Source organism: Sciurus vulgaris (genome assembly GCF_902686455.1).
Source record: "Sciurus vulgaris genome assembly, chromosome: 7".
Lineage (NCBI taxonomy): Eukaryota > Metazoa > Chordata > Mammalia > Rodentia > Sciuridae > Sciurus > Sciurus vulgaris.
The window spans coordinates 22,854,926-22,876,999 of NC_136467.1; the positions used below are offsets into that span (position 1 = coordinate 22,854,926).

General features: G+C 41.7%; 1 protein-coding gene across 2 annotated transcripts in view; it reads left to right on the top strand.

Moving 5' to 3' along the window:
* Positions 1-934: 934 nt before the first annotated feature.
* Positions 935-22,074, top strand: part of HIVEP2 (HIVEP zinc finger 2) — a 182,645-nt gene continuing 161,505 nt past the window's right edge. For both annotated transcript variants that reach the window (XM_079146809.1, XM_079146801.1), the window contains exon 1: positions 935-1,071. The gene's annotated coding sequence lies outside the window, so the exon portion shown is untranslated. The remainder of the gene's footprint in view (positions 1,072-22,074) is intronic.

A 22,074-nucleotide genomic window follows, 5' to 3' on the forward strand; every position in this document is an offset into this window, starting at 1 on the left:
AAAGTAATTGGGGATTTCGAGCGCGTGAAAAGTTCGCGTTTCCGCGGGGGCACGGACAATGCTAGTGAAACACTTCGCAACGCTCCAGAAACGGAGTCGGGAGCTACAGTTTGATTTTGTTTTTCTTGACTGATAAAATAGTAGAGGCGGGGGAGAGGGAGAGGCAAAGGACCTGGGGTACCCGGACCAAAAAAAAAAAAAAAAAAAAATCTAAGGACAATACTAATTACATAATTCTGTTTGCTAGGAAAGCAGGGAACGCTTATCTGTGAAATGGGGTAGATGGGGAGCGGGTGGGAAGGAAGGAGGTTTCCACATTCTTAAAGGAAATTCTCAGGCTGCTGGAGCGCCCGAGTGTTTCTGCAAGGCAGGCAGAGACCCGCTCTCCAGGGAGTTCCCCCGCTCCCATCGAGCGGGAGCGCGGCGGCGATCTTCCCAAGCCGAGTGGCGGTAGCAAGGCCGGGCCCTGCCCTCCCGGCCGCCTCCCTCCCCGCTCGCCCAGCGCGCCGCACATCCCTCTCTGCTCGCCGGCTCCAGACTGGTTTTTCTGGTTCAGCCTCCCTCCCTGGGACGCGCTGGGGGATCCGATGACGTCGCTGGCTGAGTCTCTCCCTCTTCCTCCCTCCCTCCCCCCGCCTCTCCCCCGCCCGCCCTCGCCGCGCACTCCTCCTAGTAACTTCTGTTCGGGGAGGCGCTGCCAGGAATAACCCGGTGCGTCCACTGCCCGGGAGGGGAGGCGGCCGCTGCGGCTCCCGCACGCAGACAACTGCGGCCGGAGCCCCGCGGCTCCTGCCCCAGCCTGGCGGCCCCTGCCCCGGACCCATCGTCGTATAGTGTCAGAAAAATAAATATAGGCAAGAGGAGTCTGGGCTGGCGGACGGGATCTCTTTCCTCCCTCCGCGCCCGCCCTCCCTCTGTCCTTAAGGAAATGCTACCAGACACCCCCCACCAGACACGCTCAGCCTTGGCGAGGAGCGGCCGCCGCGGCAGCGAGAACAAGGGCACCAGGGGGGTTTCCTCCCCTCCTCCTCTCCCTCCTCTTCTTCCTCCTTCTCAGCGGTGACTTTCCAGGTGAGCGGCCACCGCGGCTGCGAGGATCCCCCTCGCTGGCTCGGGCTCGGTCGCCGCGTCGCGCCCTCCTCCTGCCCCTGTCACCCGGCGGCAGCCGGGAGCTGACAGCCGCCCGAGGGGCTCGCGGCCCGGAGGCGGGCGGCCGGCGGGAGGCGGGCTGGAGGTGAGGGGGTGGAGAGCGGAGAGCGGGGAGCCGCCGAGCGCTGTCTCTCCCCGGCGGAGGAGGGTCTCTGCAAAAACATCTTCTGTGACTGTGGCACAAGTATTTGCCAAGTTGGGTCTTGGACGTGGAAGCTCCCCGGAGCCTGGAGCAACTTGGAGGGTCTCCCGGCTCCTTAACAATTTCCCTCCGCGCCTCGACTCCGGCTGCTGGGTGCAGCCCCGGGTGCGTGGAGGGCGGACCCGCCACTGGCAGGGAGCAGAGCGGCGGGAATCTAGGTCCCTCCTGGGCTCGGTAAGTGGCCTCGGCGCTGTGTTTTTCCTGCCTCCTTCAGCGTTAGGAGCTTGTTTCACTTTATACTGAAATCGCCTCCGCCGAACTCCGTCGCCCCCTCCTCGGCGCGCGACTCGGCCCCTTCCCGGTCTCCGAAGGGTGAGGGTCGGAGGGGGCGGGGATGGGAGAGACCTCGGGAGGGGTCCGCGCGTTGGGAAATGCGGGGAATACCCTGGCCGAGGATCTATGCAGATGAGGGCAGGCTGCTTTGCGTAATGTCCTGGGGGGAGGGGGCCGCGCGGGAGCGCTGGAGGCAGGAATGTGCCTGGTTACTAATGAGGGACGTGCACCGGCGCGCACCGCCCGGCCACCGCTGCGGCTGCCGCGGCCGCCGGCGGCCCGTTGTCAGGTAGCGGGGGAGGGGGCCGGGGCGCGCTGCGCGGGTCGGGGGCGGCGCGGGCGGCCAGGCTGGCGGCGCGAGGGCCGGGCCGCCGGCCTGCGGCCGAGCGGGCGCTGGGAAGGCTCTGGCTGTGGGCATTTCGTGTCTCCTTTCTCCTCCCGAGCAAGGAAGGAAGGAAGGAGAGAAGGAAGGAAGGAAGCGAGGAAGGAGGGGACTGTCTCGATGGAAGGTTCAGGCGGAGGCGCCCTCGCCTTGCTGGTGCACCGGCCGCAGAGTGGCTCCAGCCGCCGCCGGCTGGACCCGGGCGCGCGGAGACGGGTGGGGGCGGTTTGCATGCGTGTTTGTCTGTGCGTCTGGCTTGGGACCGGGAAGGGACATGTGTGTTTGGGCTATGCACTGTGGGGAGCTGGGTCTGCGCCTTTATGTCTGTTCCCTGAAGTGGGTGGAACGTTGGCCCGTTCCGGGAATGTTCCATGACGTGGTGCAGCCACAGGAAGGGGGTTAACGAGGGGCTCTCTGCCGCGGCGGCTCTGCCGGTTGCTATCAAAGCAGATGTGCTGCTGCTGCTGCTGCTTCTCCACTCTCACCTCCCTTCACCCCCACCCCCTGCCTTTCCATTCCGTGTGTGTGATCCTGGTAGGGGTGAGACAGGAAAACACTGCTTTATGTGCGAGTGTGTGCGTGTGTGTGTGTGTGTGTGTGAGATGTTGTGCGTGTGTGTTGTCTGTCGTATGGGGGGGGGGGGACTCCAGATCATCTCTGACACCCCAGCTGTTATCACAGATCCGTGCGCTTTATACGCATGTGCCTCCTGCGTCTTGTCCCTCTTACATAACACATCCAGTGCAGCAGAGGACTCGAGAAAACGCGACCCCAACCCTCCAAGCCCAAATTGTGAAGGGAATAGAAGGTCGGAAAGTGTCCCTGGGTGTTGTCCTTCAGGGACGTGGCTCCCAGTGGGAAAAAGGCAGAAGGGAAAGAGATTTCTTCCAGTGGCTCTTCACTCTCCTCAGACTCGAAAGCATCTAACTAAAAAGGACTGCAGGAACTAGTCCTCTCTGATGGGAAAGCTTTTTGCATGCTTCGCCAGGGGAAGTGGGCGCTTTAACCTCGGGACTTCACAAGAAAAGAAAGGGTCCTTAATAAGATGCTAGGAGGAGAACTGCAATAATGTGCGCTTGGGCGGGGGGCAGCGGCGACGGATTGGAGGAGACCAGAGGAATCTTCCGATAATAGGTTTCACTGGAAGCCTTAGGACACCTGTAATGGCTTAGAATTCACACAGGAAGCTGTGTGCAACTGACATTGCAAAACCCTTATTCTCTCTGCACAGTTATTTAGGCCTAAAACGAACGTAGGCTTGTTTCCGGTACTTTCATTATAATGGAAAATTTGAACTGATTTTCTCCTTCCTTTTCTGCCATTTTAAAAATAACTCAGTTTATCTTAAAAAAATATTGGTGCTCTTCTCCACCCCCCATGGCTGGACTTCAATAATTCACAGGAGGACTGTGTTTTGCTAGCATCCTCAGAGTCCTAGTCAAGGGCTATTGATTTTTCTCTTCAATACAGTTGCTTTTGCAGTGAATAATCAAGCACAGAAATTACTTGAAATATTAATAAGATTCATTTTAATTAAATTTACAATGATCTCTCCTCCTTGAAAAAGGCCATTTAACTTTATTAGAAACATTTCCTTTAGTGTAGTATTTGGTGATATTTGTCCTTGAGCCAAGCAAGTTATTTTAAATATTTGCATACATATCTATGTAAACACACACACGCACAGAGCAGAATTTGGGAATGTCTGTTATTATGCCTTATAAGAATACCACAGCAAAATCTTAAGCGAATTTTATAATAGTAGATTGGGTTTGATTTTTAAGAGATAGTCCATATAATTTATCAAAACAGAAATGCCCTTCATGTGAATAAAGTGGATATCATTTTCAATGCTAGGAGAAAATTCCAGTGGAATTCTGAGGAGTCATGATACCAGATTACAACTGTACATTTTTATTTTAAGCTGAAAGGGATTTACCAATATCCACTTAATGACAGTGTGATTCGAGTGTCATAATCCCTTTTGACCACTAGGTTTGAAATATGCAATTTATTTCTCATATGCAGAAATATACTACAATGGGGAATCTTTTGAAAATTCAGATAGTTACTTGCTTGGAACATAGGTCAGGTTTTTAAAACAATTTGCTTTTTGGCATCTATATTTCTGTTACAGTGATTGTATTTTATGAGACTGTCAGAGGCTGCTTTCATTTATATAAGGGTATTTAAGTTGATATAAGATTGATTTGGGGACAATTTTGGGAATGGGATGTTAATGATATTAGAAATTTAAAATTTAGCTGATTTTTAAAACTGGTAGATCCTTGTGGAGCTGTTTGGTAAAATACTATTAAAGTAGATAAAACATTTCCATGTTTCTATGAAACATGAAATGTGAAAACTTACTATGAGTGAACTATCACATAAAGAAATAACACTGTTTGACTATATTGCAATATTAACTGGCAGAATCTTTTGATTGATCAGTCTCCTTTTGCATGAGATGTGTTTACAAATGTCCTTGTTACTATGAAAACAAAACAGGACAGCATACATGCAGGCGTTCCCTGGGGAATAATGGTGCATGTGTCTGCTTGAGCTTTTGGCACTTTGGCACTATTCAGAAAACCAGGTTGCATCTTTTATGCTGACTCAATTTAAAATTAGGAATCTTATTTTAAAAATGTCCAATTTTTATAAAGCAGAGCTAATTTCAGCAGCAAAAATAAAGAAGAAATACTCTTTGTGTTGGTTTTAGATTTTTGAAGCAGCACCAGTGATTCACTGATGTTCATTTAAAAGTTTTCAGCACAGGAAAAGCAGCTTTAAACACCTATAGAAAATATTGTTTGGCAGGAGCAAAAGTTTAGTTCATTAGGATGTAAAATCATTGAATATATTATAACGAGGGAAAAGTGGTTCAGATCGCCTAGATTCATGGCTGTGGACAAAACAGGCTGCCAATCTTGTTGATTAAAAAGAAGCAGTTTTCACATTGAGGTACATAGTCAACATCAGCAGGACTCTGTTGGTCTATGCATTAGTCCTGTAGGTGGAGAAATGGTTCACAGTTTAAAATTTCAATGATATGCTCTCTAGTGTATGACGTTATATGTGAATTTGTACAAGTTCATGTTTTGACTTAACCTTAGTATGTAAAACTCGTGAGTTGTTAAAACTTGCAAACTTTTGGAGTTATATTATAAAAAGGAGCAGAGGAAACTTGCTAACTCAACTTAGAGGACTTGATATTTCTTGAGAAACTTCATAGCAGCCAGAATATTTGGTTTGACTTTAACCTGTACATAGGCAGAGTCTTCATTGATACTGAGTAAAACTTAGTGAATATTTCAAGTGAGGACTATACTGTGAAGTTGTGGGTGAACATAAAGGATTGAAGGAAAATGGGAAGGCTTCATGAAATTAAGGTTGTGTGTGTTTGAAGGAAATTATATGAGAAGTAATATTATTTTATATTTGTTCCTGATATTTGATCATAATCAAAATTATTGTTATTTATGTGTTACTTATGGCCACACAAAAAAGTTAAAAATCAATATTTGTAGCTATGAGATACTTTTAAATAATTTGGGAAAATATGTTAGTACTTTATTGCCGTGACACAACTCCAGAATCATAGTGTTAAAAGGATAATATGTCTTTCTTGCTCTGTGCAATCTGTGGTGTCTCTGAGATGAATCATGGACACCAGCATTAGATTGATATAAGCTTATACCCGCTTCATGACTCTTCTGGAATAGAACCAGAGCTGCCTGCCATGTAGGTTACTGTTGTTCTGGCAAAGATGTTCTAATCTTAATACTCCTATGATCCATAATTTGTGGTATTAACTGTTATAACATGTGACTTATTGTATAATTGTTCAAAACCATAGAACTGAGGGGCACTCGACCACTGAGCCACATCTCCAGTCCTATTTTGTATTTTATTTAGACACAGGATCTCACTGAGTTGCTTAGCACCTCAGTTTTGCTGAGGCTGGCTTTGAACTCTTGATCTTCCTGCCTCAGCCTCCTGAGCTGCTGGATTGCAGGCATGCACCACCATGCACTACTCGATTTCCTGTCCTAAAATTTGGGGTTCAACTATTTAGACCCATTTGAAGAAAGTGCTTTGACGAGAAGAGGTGAAAATGATATTCATGTTCCTGAGAGTGATTCTGGCCAGAAAGCAGGTGGGATGTATCCCACCACTTCTGGGTCACAGAATGGTTCAATGTAGGGTCAGGAATTCGTCAGGACCTATGTCTTTGACTTGCCATTCCTATAGTCTCTCCTCTTTTCAGAATATGATGACAGGTGTCCCGTCATTGTTGATCAACGTAAGTCATTCTTCTAGTCATTCAACAAGGGTTTTCTCTAGGTAGGGCCTTGTGCTAGATACCTGGGGTAGAATGATGACTCAACTCAGAAAAGGAGCTTATAATCTCATGAGGCTGACAGATATTAATCACATGGTGAAAAATACAGTTGTTTTAAGTGCTGTGGACGAAACATAAAAGAGTCTATACAACCCCTTCTTGGAGTGAAGGGTCAAGTAGAAAAAGGGGAGTGGGGAGAGGGAGAACATTATATAAAGAGGGAACACAGCAAAAGCCCTGAGGTTGGGGAATGTACAGTGTTTCCAGGAGTTGAAAGCAAGCCAGTGGGGCTGGCGGGCAGATAACCAGAGAGGTGATGCGAGATAAGGCTGGACCATGTGGGCAGGGCCTTGAGGGCGCGTTGACCACACAAATGATTATGCAGCCTGGCATAAGAGGATTGCTCTTGGCAAATCAGGGCATATGTTGTACCTATTTTGGGCCATGTTACAGCTTGATCTTTACAGAGGGAATTTTGGAGGGTGGGTCTAGAAGTTACTTATGTATATAGCACATGTCTGCACACTGCTTCCACATCAATGGCCACTGCTGCTGGGACATTTTTAATGTTGCTGTATGAACTGACTTCAGTTTGACGGACTTACCCACAGGTGAACTATTAGTATTTGCAGATATATGTGTACTTTTTACAGAAGTTAAAAAAAAAAAAAGGAATTTAAGTTTTAAAAAATACTTATTTGGGGTTCCAACAAACTGAATTGGCCAGCATCATTGATTCAATTAATGAATAACTACCAATTGAGAAGTCTTTACAAGGTTGCTGTGTGAAGGAATCGATTAATCTTTGGAGCCCTGCATGAGCTGGATCCATATGTTTCTAAACAACTAGTAAAAGAGTGAAACAGTCAATTCTCCAAATTATTTTTTATATTGTTGCAAATATTAAGGTCTTTGGAGAAATTCAGATTTGATTTTTTACTTTCAATATGATTAGGGGTTAGTGTAAGATGAAATCGTGTATGGAAGTACAAATAAAGGATTGTGGAAATAATAATCTTTTCCTTTGCCAACTGTATCATTTTATTAGTTCATTCCCTGTCTTATACTTTATATAATTAGAAAATAAAAAAAAATTTAAGTGGCAGAGTCATTGCTATCTAGTGGCTTCAAGCTTGGGCTCTGTAGTCAGACAGTAACTGTAAGAGAAGACATTTGGCTTGTAAGTAAACTTTAATAAAACTTAGGAGTGAGAATAGAGCATAAGTGGAATAGAGCATAAGTGGAAGTTGGTTGTTTCTCCCTCCTTCCACTTCTTTCTTTTTCCAACTGGAAAGTTTAGAGGGACCTTATAGGAGAAAGTGATTTTTGATTGGACGCCTTGAAGGTTGAGTAAAACTGCATTAAGCAAAGAGAGAGGAGAGGGGCTCCAATGCAAAGACTGATGAGGTGTAGGAGTGGTTCCAGGCAGGGGAGGAGTCAAGGGGGCTGGGGAAGGTACGTGGTTTCCCTGGGGCCTCAGAGCTCTGCTGAGAAAGCTGGGTTTCACTCAGTGTTTTTGGGCAAAGAAATAATGCTATGAAGTGTGTGTTTGGAAAGATTGTAAGGGGCATAGAAGGTGGTAAAGAGGTGGTCAGATTGCCATGACAAAAAAGGAAAGGACTAGAAGTAAACTGTCGCATGAATAGTTTTCTCTTGTTAATGGATGTGTTAGAAGCACCTTAGAAAGCAATAAATAAAGTGATTAATATATTTTGTTAAGCACTGCCAAATGTGTATGGCAGGTTTGAACAACACTTAAGTACAGAACAGCATTATTACTTTAACCGGCTATATAACTATTTAATATTTAAAAATACAGGTGAAAGTTGACCATCAAACACCAACTTATGAAAATGTTTATATTTAAAGTTACAGGATATTTATACTTTTAGGTGTAAATACACAAGGAATCATTAGGTGATTCATTTAGTTAGAATGCCATGTTTTAATCGATTCCCAGTTGCATCTAAATCATGACAACGGACAAATGGTGGAGTGCAGTGTATTTGACATGCAGTGCTTTGTTTGGCAAAGATTTATTTGGTGGTTTCGTTTTCTCTGGAAAGAAAGCAGATCATTGAAGCTCTTATTTGCATTGTGGCAGTTTCACTTGATTCCAGAAGCTCCGCAAAAAGGTGGGACTTTTGAAAGTAGGCCTTAGGTGAACGCAGACACACCCTCATTTGTATTTGTTCAGGAATCCGTAAGTGTGCATCTGTGTATAGGCATGCACGCGCTCACACAAGCATAAACAAATCTTAGAAAAATCATGTGTTCAACGAGAGAAGATTTTGATGCTGAAAATACAGCCTGAATTCTTATCTAGATAGTTGCTGAAAGTATTTCTTCTAAAGTGGAGATTATGTCTAATTCTATATAAAGAAGATTATAGGAAAGGTAATTTAAGCTGTAACTAGCTTTGTTCACTAAAATGCTAGATTCATTTGAAACAGCACTTTATTTCTTTTGGAAGCCAGACAACTAGTTTAATAGTGTACATATGAAACGCTAATTTGGCTTGTTAATTGGCTGCAATTAAATTGAGGTTATTTTATACTGCTTAATTATCTGAAAATTACATGTGTTGCCCATGCCTGTGTAACTTGAGGCAAAAGCTGGGGGGTATTGTGGGAATGGGGGTGGGAAGGACATAAGGTCTACTTGTGTCTTTGCAGTGAACTTTCTGTGAGAACTTGGAAGCAAGTCTTTCAAGCTTTCTGGACCTCATTTGGAAATGGAAGAGATTGGAACAGATGGCTTCTAGAGTCTCTTCCAACTCATATTCTATCGGTTTATAAATTCTACTTTGTAGTTATAGAGAATTCAATGTCATTTTATTCTGTAATTATGGTATTACCAGGATGAACAAAACACTTAAAAAAATCAGCACAGTGCCAATTTAGCAAATCCATTAGAAGGAAAGGAATTGAGGTTTAGAGAGCACTTGCCCTGTGCCAGGCTCCATGGCAGACACTCTCCCAAATATTAGCTCCCTTAGTGCCACAGCCTTGCTGAGCCGATCTGTTGTCCTTATCTTTATGCTCACACCCAAGGAAACTGAGATTCTGAAAGGTGAACTGGTTTTTGCAGGGGCACTATGATGTCATCAGTAGAACAGGATTTGAACTTGGGGCTATCAGGCTCTGAAGCCATTCCATGCAATCTCAGCAACTGTTGACATACTGTAGTCATTTAAAAAAATTAACAACAACAAAAAATGCCAACCATTTTTATCACTCTAGAGTGTTTTTGCCGCCGGTGTGCAGGTGTGCACGGTGGACCAAACAGGTAGCCTAGGTGTGAAGAGACCGGATTGGAAGTCAGAACAAGGTGAATTCCAACTCCACTACCAGCCAGGGGGAATGTAGAAAAGTCACTTAACATCCCAGGGATTACAGACTGATGACAAATCCTGTTCGAGGGTCATTGTGAAGTTTTGATGAGGATGTGTATATGGATTTCGATGAGCACATGGTGAACGCTTAATGCCTGGTAGCTGTGATTGTTATTAAGAAGAGATTAGACCAAAAGAACTTCAATTGTTGTGACAGTAAAATATTACTTAAACATTTTCAAATGGTCCATCAAACTCTTGATTGAAGTGGTTTAAAAACAATGTCACGATGAGCTTGGTTTTCAACAGCCGTTAACAAATGGAATTGCCAATTGTATTCTTGGATATTTCTCTTTTAGCTCAGATACTGTGTTATACTGATGATGTGAACTAAATTCTCTGGTTCCAGAGTTTTTGATCTAATTCAGGTCTAGGGCCTGAATTACGGAAATTGAACTGTGTAAATCTTAAAAGCCAGAGAATCACTGTTCACCTGTGGGGCCTTGGGTCTATTTAAAGAGTACACCAGGGTGTTTGCCCGACTGCAGACTTTAAAAATATTTTCTATTGAACAAATATTCATAGTTTGGGAAAGGTGCTCTTTTAGAAAACGAGAATTTATTAGTGGACAAAAAAACCCAAAAAACAAAAAAACAAAAAACCCTTGCCCTCATAGAGTTTGCATTCTAGTAGACTAATTTAGAAGCTTTTTCTGGAAAATTTAGTCACTACACTACTTTTTAGTGTTTTCAGGAATCTCTTCTTTTATAATGTGTCTCTCTTAACCCAAATGATGGTTGAAGAAGCACCATAAGACTTACTAAATCACTCCTGAAATGATCTATTTATATATATATAATTATGTATATTCATAGCGAGATATATATTTCATAGTAGTTTTTAAAGAGGTACTTCTTAACTAAATATTATAGCACTACTTTTTTTTGTATTGGAAAGTAAACCCAGGGATGCTCACATGCTGCCACTGAAATACATTCCCAGCCTTCTAAAATTTTATGTTGAGACAAAGCCTTGCTAAGTTTATGAGGCTAGCCTCAAACTTGTGATCCTCCTGCTTTAGCCTCCCAAGTATCTGAGGTTATAGGTGTGTGCCACTGTGCCAGGATTGAAATTATTTTTTATGGTTCAGCTGAATGGTCCTTTATATCTATAGATCAGTTCCTCTTATGGGAAAGGAGAAAAAAAAGATTAACAAATGACACATTTTATTATAGAATGTATTTATAAGCTTGTTAAAGTGAGGAGGTTACCACACATTATATTTTTAATCCTCTTTAAATGAATTTTTCATTGCTTTATTTACTGATAATTTTCATTATAACTTTTCTAGTGGATTAGGATGCTTGTGCTTGTACTAAAGTGACTGAATACAGTACATGACAGGCATTGGGCATGTGGTGGATGTTAATGTTTAAAGTCATCATTCCTAAGACAGATGGGGTGTCTTCAGAGCCAAATGAAGGAAATCCTCAGTGGGCTTACGTCTTGGCTAGTCTTTGCCTCAGTGGCCAAAGTCCATCAATCTGCTCACCCTTAAGTGTCTCTTGCCATTTTCAACTGTTATAAAAAGTCCTCCAGAAAACAGCCTTCTCCCCTGCACACCAAGCAGTCACAAACACCTCTGCCAGCCGTGGTCAGAGACTCCTTGGGCCCTCAACTTCCTGCCTGTTTTTACAAGTGAACAGATGGAGCCATTTGAGGTATGTGAAAGTTGGATAGGGAAGTTTGTAGTTGAACTGGATTCTTACATACAGGAGGTTTTCTTTGGCCATCTTTTTTCAAGATACTCTGAGAAGGAAGGTTGCGTGAAGGTGGCCATTGCTTTTGGGTGTGGGGGTATTAGGAAGAGTTGTTTCTTGGTGGACCCACTTGAATAAATTGAGCATACGAAAGAGAGTGTATTCCTTTCCTCCACTTACTCCTGTGCCGTGGAGGCAAAGAATGGAGCAGGGAAGGCTGGGGGTGAAACTGTCCTGTCATGCAAGCTGGTGGTGAAATCCTGCCTTGGCCACTCGGCAGTGCCCCATGGGAGAGTCTCGATGGCTGGTCCAATGCTCTGTGGATATAGGTCATGGGGAGTTCAGCTTCTAATTATCCATGGAACAATGACCAAACTTTATTTTTCTTTCTTTTTCATTTGGAATAGTCTTGATTCCACTAAGCAAGGGAAAAATCTAAGTTATAAACACTCAATTTATTTTCTTGTCAGTAGCCATGTGTCAAAGTTTATGTTGGGAGAAATATAGACTTTTTGGATAAAATGAGGATTTCAGATGTCTGTTCTGCTGTTGTGATGATGTGCTCATTAAAGCCCACAATGCTTGGCCCGCAGAGGCCACCAGAACCCCTGACTCTAAACCCTGACCCCACTAGTTTATTGCTTGCCTTGTTATTGATTTTCAAAATGATTCAGCCCAAGTGACTGTACCTCGGTTGTATTTCATTGTTTCTTCATCTTTTCTTCATCTGTAAAAGTGAAGCGTTGCCTGTAGCACTGCCTTACCTCCTGGGAACAGAACAGGGTAACACAAGAATTTGAGTGGCTATTTTTAGTGTGTAAAACAACACTAAGTTTTGAGAATGCTTCAGTTATTGAAAAAAAAAGTCTGATATGCAGTGATATATTTGTGACAAGGGTTAGTAGAGTATTCTTGAGATAATTGATTGCTAGTGATGCACTTTATTACAGGGATATGCAACTGTTTGCAGAAAGATGATGGTCAGCTGCTCTGCAATTAGTGTATTTCCTGATGTGTTTAAATTTTGTGTGGGTCATTAATGCATATGTGTAATAAAATATTGAGATAGTAAGTTATACTCATATTCAAGCAAAAGGAGTAAAAAACAACAAAAAGGAGAGAGAAAGAAAAAGAAATAAAGAAAAAGCCCCAAAAGAATCTAAAGGCATTTGTTTTAAGATGTATAATCTGTGTACTTGTTCAGATGACCTCAGTTATATTCGTGATAAACTTGGTGCCCAAATTTAATAAAGTTCAGTCTTTAAAATGGCCAAGTGGCTGAGAATTTTAAATGACCTTTTAAAATAAATCACCTGACAGTATCGAGTACAGCAAATAATTGGATGCTAAGTGTGGAGATTAGATTTTCCAGTGGACAAACTCCAAATTTGTTTAGTCATCAGTTGATTTCTGGCTATGTTTGATGAGAATTTGCTAACGTTAAGCCGAATGATGTCTGAAAATGGTCACATTGGGTATTAACAGTTGATTTGGAAAAGTTTTTAGATCTTAGCAAATCATTCTCATGAATTTGTATGATGAAGAAATTATGCTGATCATTTGTCTTTCTTCTGTTCTTATGAGTGACATAGGCTAGGAGCAATGTGAAGCAAGAAGAAGACAGTTTGAAATTAATAACAAAATTGTGGCTTCAAAGCCTGCTGTGATTACAGGATACTTCTTATAGCTACAAGAGCAAAAGTGCCTCACAGTGTGTCTACCATTTATCATCTCCTTTGAGTCAACTGGTTTTGGTTTAAATTTCATATGCTGCACAGTTGTGTGAATCAAGCTACTGTTCTCATTTCTATTTGACATGTAAATATCTCTAAAAAACTGAGGCAGAGAACGGGGTTTGGATGAAGAAACAGGATTCTGGGGTCTTTTGTGTTCTGCAGATGGCCTTCTGAATACAGTGAACTTGAGTTAAGCCTTGGCATCATCAGGATCTCCCGGACATTTCCTGAGAAGTTTTACCTCTATTCACCATGATAGTTTGTAGTATTGCAATGATGACTTATTTAGTGACTACCTTACACTCTAATTTGAATAATGCAGTTAATGTCTTAGGTGCAAGATCTAATGTGCTGATTCTGATTTTTTTCAACTGGGGGTGAAGTGAAGTCTTTTATGGAATCCTAGGATTAGATAAGACCATTGGAGACATCACCTAATCCCCAGCTGTGTGAGAAATCACTAGGGACAAATCACCCAGGACTGCACTTTCTTGGAAGGGCCTGTTTCCTTCTCAGGCACTTGTGTTTATGAGCAGTTTAGTCCTCAACAGCTCCAAAAACAAGTTTAATAATCATTGTCTTGGATGACAATTCCACGGTTATTTAATGAGAGCAATAATGATGTTCCCCTTACCTAAATATTCCTAATTCTTCCTACTAGATCTCATAGAAACTCATTTTCCTTTTCATTTTATTAATTTCAGGGATCAGGTCATTCATGTCTGAAGTTTATTCCAGGCTATTGATTTTTATGAGTCCTCAAAAAATAAATTGCTTATTTACTCAGCTACTCTTGAGAAGAAGCCTGTTAACAACTGGGTTAGAAATATTTTACAGTAAAGGCCTAGCGATGCTGGTTGAGACTTTGTAGGCAGTGTAACTAGGACAGCATTAGAATGTATAATAGTATAATACAAAGTGATTTTGACATGTATTATTGAGATTCTGGTATGTGTAATCTATATGGGAGTATGCAATATAATACAATTATGAATAGAATATAAAATACACAGCAGAGCATTTTATTATTCTCTTCAAAATGTTTTTGGTCTCCTACATTGAAGAAAGAATTAAGAAAGGGAAGCTATTTTTAAAATAGGCAAATGAGACCATCAGAGGGACATTTAAGAAGCATTAAAAGTGTGCAAAATCACCCCTGGCTGAGGACACAGGACAGGTTTCTTGGCAGAAGGGATACTTCATGGAGGCCTTGACTTTCATAGGCAAAAGGTACAAATACACCCGTGCCAGAAAATGTTGAACAGTGTTTCTTACAGGTGTGTCTGATTTCAGTGCACCATAAAATGCATGTTAAGTGAATGTTGGTGAAAAAAGTTAAAAAGATGGGGATTATTATCTAGGAATTTGCATTCCAGTTTAAAGTATTTGTACCTGAAATGATCAGATGTACTATACTACATTGAGAATTTGGTCCTTGAGTTTGGCAGTTCTGTGATAGTACACAATTAAATGAAATGAAACAAACAGCTAAAAAAAAAAAAGCGTGTGAACATTTGTACGCAGAAAATTCAATTGTATTTATAAATAGATTGCATATAAGACATGTTGGACTTACACTGACATATTATTACATATGCCATCTTTGTCTTTGAAAATGGAAAATCTCAAAGATAATGGCTTTAATCTTGAAGGTAAAGTTAAGGGACATATTGTCACATTCATACCTTGCCACCTATATTTTCTAATTCCTATATTTTGGCTATATAAGTGACATACCATACCAGGGTTGGCTTAAGTGACTATCACAGCAAATTAACCTTTTCTTCAATCAGTAGTTTCCTGTTCATTAAAATGGGAATGTAGAATGTTGGGGAACACTTCCATACATGGACATCACTTGTAAGAATGCCACTATAGAGTATCACAGAGAATAGTTTTTTTTGCACCTTAATAGCAGCTCTGAAGAATATTCTGACTTGAGATCTTTACTGCTTTTAGTATTTGTGAGAAAACTCTCTTGCTTTAATTTGCCTGCACAGAGGGCTTATTAATCTACATAATGAATTGTAAGGGAGGTCGAAGTTTCAGCAGGCATGTGTGTCATGGAGCAAGTGAACCTGTACAAGAAGGAATGTATTAGGCACAAACTGAGAGTGGCCGATTGTATGTTACTAAAACAAAGGTTATCATTTTCTGAGTAGGCACTTTGATTTCTGGAACTCTTCTTTTAATTGTTAAGGGAATTATCGTAGTTTAGAATTAGCTTTAGTTACGCTTTCCGTCTTTGGGAAGTGCTCAGGACTTTGTGAGGGACTAGGAGAGAATGAGAGATACTGTGTTGTAAAAACAAAACTAAACAAAAATCAACTTATGCGGTTCATTCATTTTCACTTTTACTTTAATGCAGGGGAGAACACTGGTGTTTCAATAACATGCATTATTATAGGCCATCTGGGCACTTAGTACTGTTTAAATTTTATTGAGGGCCTGTTCTGATGTGTTCAATATAGATGGAGGCTGAAAAGGGAGATGTTCTGTTAAACACTGGAGTACTACATACATATATTACCATCTGAAGGCTGAGTCAACTTTTACCTAGAGCCTGAAAGGCCCCAGATGATCACACCTTATCTTGTTATTTTCAGAGGAGAGATGAACCCTTCTTGAACCACTGGGAGGTCTTGGGACTTAGTTATAGGGCCTGTACTTTGTTTGGTTATCCAGTCCTGAAGGATAGAGGCACTAGTAATTTATGCTGAGGGCCACTTAATAAAGAGAAGGTTATACTTTTGGGGTAGTTTGTATGAAAAAATAAAGCCACTGGTTTTGGAAATACTGAAGTACAACAGGGGTCTTATTGGAATTAGACTGTGAAGTATGTAGGAAGGTAGGTTTTTCATGAAAGGGTAATTGTACATGTGTGTTCTCGTGTGTGTTTGTGTGTAACACACTTCTCTCTTCACGCCTGTATGTCTGCTCGTTCACTGAGCTCTCTTCCTTTGTGCTTCAGCTCTTAGGCTCTGATTTGGGAAAGTGCTGGCTCTGGGACAAGGCCATCGTACCATATATTCTAGAATAGGATGGGAACCTCAGAAAGAAAGATTCCTGATGATATTATCATTGCATTTCTTGGGTTCCAGTTTTCTGGAAAAGCAACAAATGATTGGTGAATGTTCATTGCTCATTTAAAAAGAATATTACTCAATTTGGATATTGTGAGAGGATAGTAAGAACTCAGCATGCTTTTCTGAATATTTTTAGAGAGGAGGCCAGCTTAAGAAACAGCCTGTTAGAGCCTGGTCGTTTCAAAGACTTTTCAGTGTTTAAGAAAACGTGGAGGCTCTTAAGATAAAGTCCTGGAATCTCAGGCCCAAATGGTACACTAACAATTTGCTGTGACTCTCATATTCTAACGACACATTGAAATGAAACCAAGTCTGTACTAAATAATGAGTTTCAAAGGTTTAACTTGGGAAACTTCAAGTCTCAATTCTTGTAATTGAATTAAATGCTAATGTATCCTATTAGGTTGGAATTGTACATTATAATCACTCACCACAAAATTGGAGCATTTAAATTTTTTCCTGTGGTTTCTAAAGAGAAAGTGTAAACTATGTTATTCTGGAGAACATCCTTTTATCCTAACAGTTTGTGTATTCTTTTTCATGATGTAATAGAGATGTATTTGAAAATAACACCAGGAAACCGAAGAACTCCAAGTTTAGTATTCTGGTTCAGATTTTCAATTATGTTCTTATTCACAAGTTGATTTATTTTATTGCTCTCATACTAGTCTTTATATCTTCAGTCTATACTGAATTTATGGTGGTACTGATCTCATTTAGCCTGTAATTAGGATTATAAAATGGGATAATTTTTAGCTATTCCTTTTGTTCTTTCAAGCACCATCATCAACAATTAATAATAAGCCAGAGAGCATGAACTTTGAGTAAAATCTTCATTGAGCTTAGGTAGTATTTGGGCAGTCACTTGCAATGGTTTGTTAATTAGGCATCATTGATAGATGATTTGAAGGAATAACTAAAAGTATGCTCTAACGAAAAGTATAAGACTGGCTATGTACATTTAATGGGTAAAAGAATGTATGAGAGAAAAAAAGATATGTAGAAAAGTTAGTGTGGGATCACTCAGGAGACAGAAAAGTCACCTCACGGTATTTCCTAGGACTGAACACGTCTAAATCACTTTCATCATCGGGTCCTTTGATAGGTTTGGGAAGTTGACAGATCTTATTTAAAAGGTACTATATACCCAAGCTAAGTAAATAAATTACTTGGATGGATTCTTCCTTTGGCCCCTCCGGGGACTCACAGGAGGGCACTTCTTTACCTTAGTAAAGGACTGCTTTTAGTTCGGAGTAAAGAGTTTAGGAATGGCAAGGATTCAAAAATTTTTTTCAGCAAGATTGAAGGGAGCTTAGCTGCAGGTCTTCACCATGCTTGTTAGTCCTGAACTGAGTGGTGGTTTCAGTTCTGTGAGCTAATTTCTTGATAAAATAAGGACAGAATTATATGTGAAGTAGATGGAAAGCTTTCATATATTAAGTAAATTAAAAATATTCTGTGGTACAATATTTAATTGTGTTACTCAGATGTTTAGGAAATAAAAACAGATCAAGTACTCATTGGTTTCAAATCACTTTCATGGCAGCCCAGATTACCTTTAATATTGCCTTAGGTAGTAAGTGATTGGATGGGGCAATTAACATTTATTAAGTTGTGAAGTCTCTTATGTACTTTTAACATTAAAACTGGAGTAACCTTTTAAAAATGAAGCTTCTTTATCAAGGAGTAAACTTGGGTGATGAACTTCATGGAAGTGTTAAGATGACGATATCTGTATTAATTCTTACATTCTGAACATTTACTGTGAATTTGTAGGTTGCAATCAGTGCACATTTTAGGTTTTGTCATACTTATAAAGCCCTAAATAGATTTTAAAATAATTCATTTTTTTAGAGCAGTTTTGGGTTCACAGCAAATTGAGCGGAAGAGATAGAGAATTCCTGTATGCTTTCAGCCTCTCCGCTAGAAATCTTGCACCAGAGCAGTACATTTGCTTACTATCCAAGAACTTAAATGGACACATCTTGACCATCCAAAGTCCATAGCTTACATTGTATAAATCCCTAAATTTTAAGTCATGTCCTGTTGTGAAATGCGGCTTAGTTCAAATGTTAGAGACGTTGGAACAACATAACACTGGTTCACCGTGCTAAGAACAGGACCACCTCTCTCTTTAGCAAACTCAAATTAAACTATTTCACTTTTTTATTTAGTAATGATTATACAATACCTTTTGGTTTCATTTCTAATTCCTATTGACCGTAAGTCATTGATTCTGTAGAATTACACAGGGTTATAATGTCGTTTGAGGTTTGAAACTAAAGGGGAGACTGGAAATTTAGAATAAAGGAACTTGTAAAAAATATGAATGGGTAATTTCTATTTTAAAATATTCTAGCCAGAAGTTTTGTTGCTATTATAGTGGATAAGTATAAGACTGAAAGATTCTTTGGAGCCTTTTATTAGTTGAGATATGATTAATTCAGGTCCTAATAAATGAAAGAAATTTCCATGTTGCACAACGGGTGTTTTAATAATGAAAGCATCTAGAATATGCGTGGAATATGCTTTTAGAAACGTCTAGGGGGGTTTTCTGACTTTCTTTGACCTCGAGCTCTGCAGTACAGAAATGTTCTTGTCCCTCTTCCCTCTGACAGTGACTTGAAGAATCCACAGTGGGAGACCAACTAGAAAACGAGGGGGAAGCAATTGCAATTGCACCTCCTAAGTGTTTTTCACTTTTGATGATTTAAAAACAGTCCTAATGGGAATCGAGTCATCCTTTGGAAACTACGTTCAAAATTCCGCTAAGAAACTTGCGCAGGGAAAGTGCTTCCTCTCGGCGGCAGGAAACGCATGCCCTGTCCTCACTCCGGAGATGAGCGGTGGAGGCGGCAGCGCGGCAAGCTGCAGGGCGCGCGGCGGCCCTGCTGGGCTGCGCGGGGAGCGCGCGCGGCTCCCGCCCGCCGGCCCGGTGCGGCCTCGGCGGGCCGCGCCCGCGGCCTCGGAGCCGGGAGCCGGGAGCCGGGAGGGCGTGCGGCCGAGGGGAGCCCTGGCCCTGGCCGCGCGCCGCCCACCCTGCCCGCGGCTGAACTTTGGCCCGGGCCGCTGACACCCGAGGGAGTATGAATGCAATGACGTCTCCGCGGGTTTCAGCTGCACAACAGGAAATGCTCTGGGCCTCCCCCCTTCCTGCCCGGAGAAAGTGGGGCTCGCTGCTCCCGGCGGCCGGCGGAGACCTAGTTTCGCCGCCGCAGCGCCCGCGGCTCCGGGCGTCTGCGGGCGCGGGGCGCCGGCACTCCTGAGCACCCCGGTTGCGCAGAGGCTCTCTGGACAGCCCGGCCGACCGCTCTGCGCCGAAGAGCCGGCGGGTCAGGTGGTAACTGGCCTTGGGAACCGCATCCCCTGCACCTCGCTGACGGAGAGGATGCCCAGGCAGGGGCCCCCCGGGGCATCCGGTGTGTGTGGGGGCCTCTCGGAACGAGGCCCACAGTGCTGAATAATGCTGACCTCAGAGGGCCCGAGCTGTTTTCTCGTTGCTTTGACCGAGTATTCAGTCTTTCTTTGCACAAAGCCCTGCACGGAAACCTCTCCTTTAACCCTCCTGCTAACTGCCACCTTTTAACTTTGTCGTGGAGATATAGATACGAGTGTTCAGTGCAAAACACCAGCATCAGGCCCTTAAACACAGAGGCAGAATTCTTACCACAAATGGGCTCAATGTTCAGGGTTTTAGTGGTTTTTCTTTAGATAAGATGGTAAATATTGTTTCAAAAGATAGTTTATCCTCTTGCAAACTTGAACACGGTAGCCCTGGCTTTATTATCCTGGAATTGCAAATGGACTTTTGCTCTTTTTTTTTGCTGTAGGAAGGCTTTTGAAAAATTGAAGACAAGCAAGTCAACACAGGCTTTTAAATAAAAAGTGTTTACATTTGCATTAATAATCTTTCGAGTTATATTTTAAGATTGACCTTCGTACTAGTAATCTATAATTTAGTAATGTGAATCCTGTGTGTCTTATATACTCGCAAGCACGAAAAAGAGGAGGATCAGCCCAGTAGCATTGTGATGATGTCCCTGGTTGACTGATGAATAGGCTTTGTTATGGTAGATTGTTCTTTTGGCCACACAGCCCAAATGCCAAAGTTCACCGCGAGGTCTGCTAAGGTTTCTTATATCAAAGACTTGACAGAGAAGCCTTGATGAAAATATTATTTAATAACTCCTAGTAACCTCGAAAATTGTTCCACATTGAAACATAAACTGTGTTTACATGTTCAAGTTCAAGTGAATCATGAAGCCGAACGCTGACCTAAGCTTTTGTGTTGCCTAAGTACTTTCCTGCAGAAGAAGTCCCTACATGATCATTAGATGTGAATAGCCTACAATTGTCATTTCCCTTTGGAAACTGTGAGCTGATTTACTTTCTAAGTAACTATAAGGTTATTTGAGTAGATTTGGAATAAGAACTGTAGATTTTGAGATTACATCTCTTTTCTTTTTGGGGGGTAGCTTTTTTCTTTTTCTTTCAATGGAATATGAGCCTCCTTTTCCCATCTGAATGTCATTCAAGTTATCCTAGCAAAGTTACTTAGTTATGAAATGTATGAAAACTGTTGGTACAGATATTCTCAATGACCCACTTAAGGAAATAAAGTTGAAAGTTAAAAACCAGGGGTAGTTGGAGCTTCTTGGTATTATGTCAAAGAGAGCCAATTCTATTATAATACATTAGTACTGTGTGTGTGTGTGTGTGTGTGTGTGTGTGTGTGTGTGTGGTGTTGAACATGAATCCCGGTCCCTGGGACATGCTAGGCAAGTGCTCTACCACTGAGCTACACCCTTAGTACACTCTAAATAGTTCAACAGATTCAGGAGCACACAGGATGAGAAAATGTTTTCTAAAACCAGAAAGCACTGTTGTAATGCAATATTAATTTTCTGTATGATTGTCTTTTCCTTTTATTCCCCCCATAATAAAATTGTACAACCTGTTTAAGTGGAGAACTGTTTTAGTGAATGTTAGTTTCATTCTTTGAGGCCTTATTGTATTTGGGTCTGTTTCACTGTGTCTGTTTGCTCTCTTTAAGATTTAACTGCTTCTAAATCCAGCTTGGCCATTTATAAGACTGGTATTATGAAAGTGTTTATTTAGTTGTATTATAATAGAGATCAATTACTCCAGATTTGTATTAACAATAATCCCCAGTTTTAATGCAGCATCTTGTTGGAGGTGCTAAGTAGGATCCTTAGACATATTAATTGAATCTCATAATCACCAGGAGATTAACATGCTGTTGTATAATTCCATTGCGTGAGGAGTACTTCTGGACTGCATAGATTTTGAGTTTTATAATATTAGTCCAAATTCAATACTTCATCTATCATCATGGTCCAAACATAAGTGATTTGGTTCATACATGAATTACTTTGGGGGTTGCATTCTGCTCTTGTGCTAGAATATATTTTGTGCGGGGGGGGGGGGGGGGGGGACAATCATGCCTTTCTGCTAACTGAAACTACAGTTCTGGTTAGGGTGGGTAGAAGAATATCTTTTACCTCTCAGCTGAGAATCTTGCATTTCTTGGAGGAAAATTCTAAAATAAAAGTAATTCTTGATTATGTCTTGGCATTATAATTTGAAATATCCAAAAAAATTTTTAAGAAAAGAATTGATTGTTTACTGTCTCCTTTCCCAGTGAGCTTCACCTCCATCGGCAGTCTTTGTCCTGTCCCCCCTAAATTCCCAATGCTTAGAACAGGGCCCCATCCTGAACAGTTGTTCAGGGCACAGGTGCTGTGGAGCAGTAAAGAGGATCCCACCGTCTCTCATATTTCTGATGC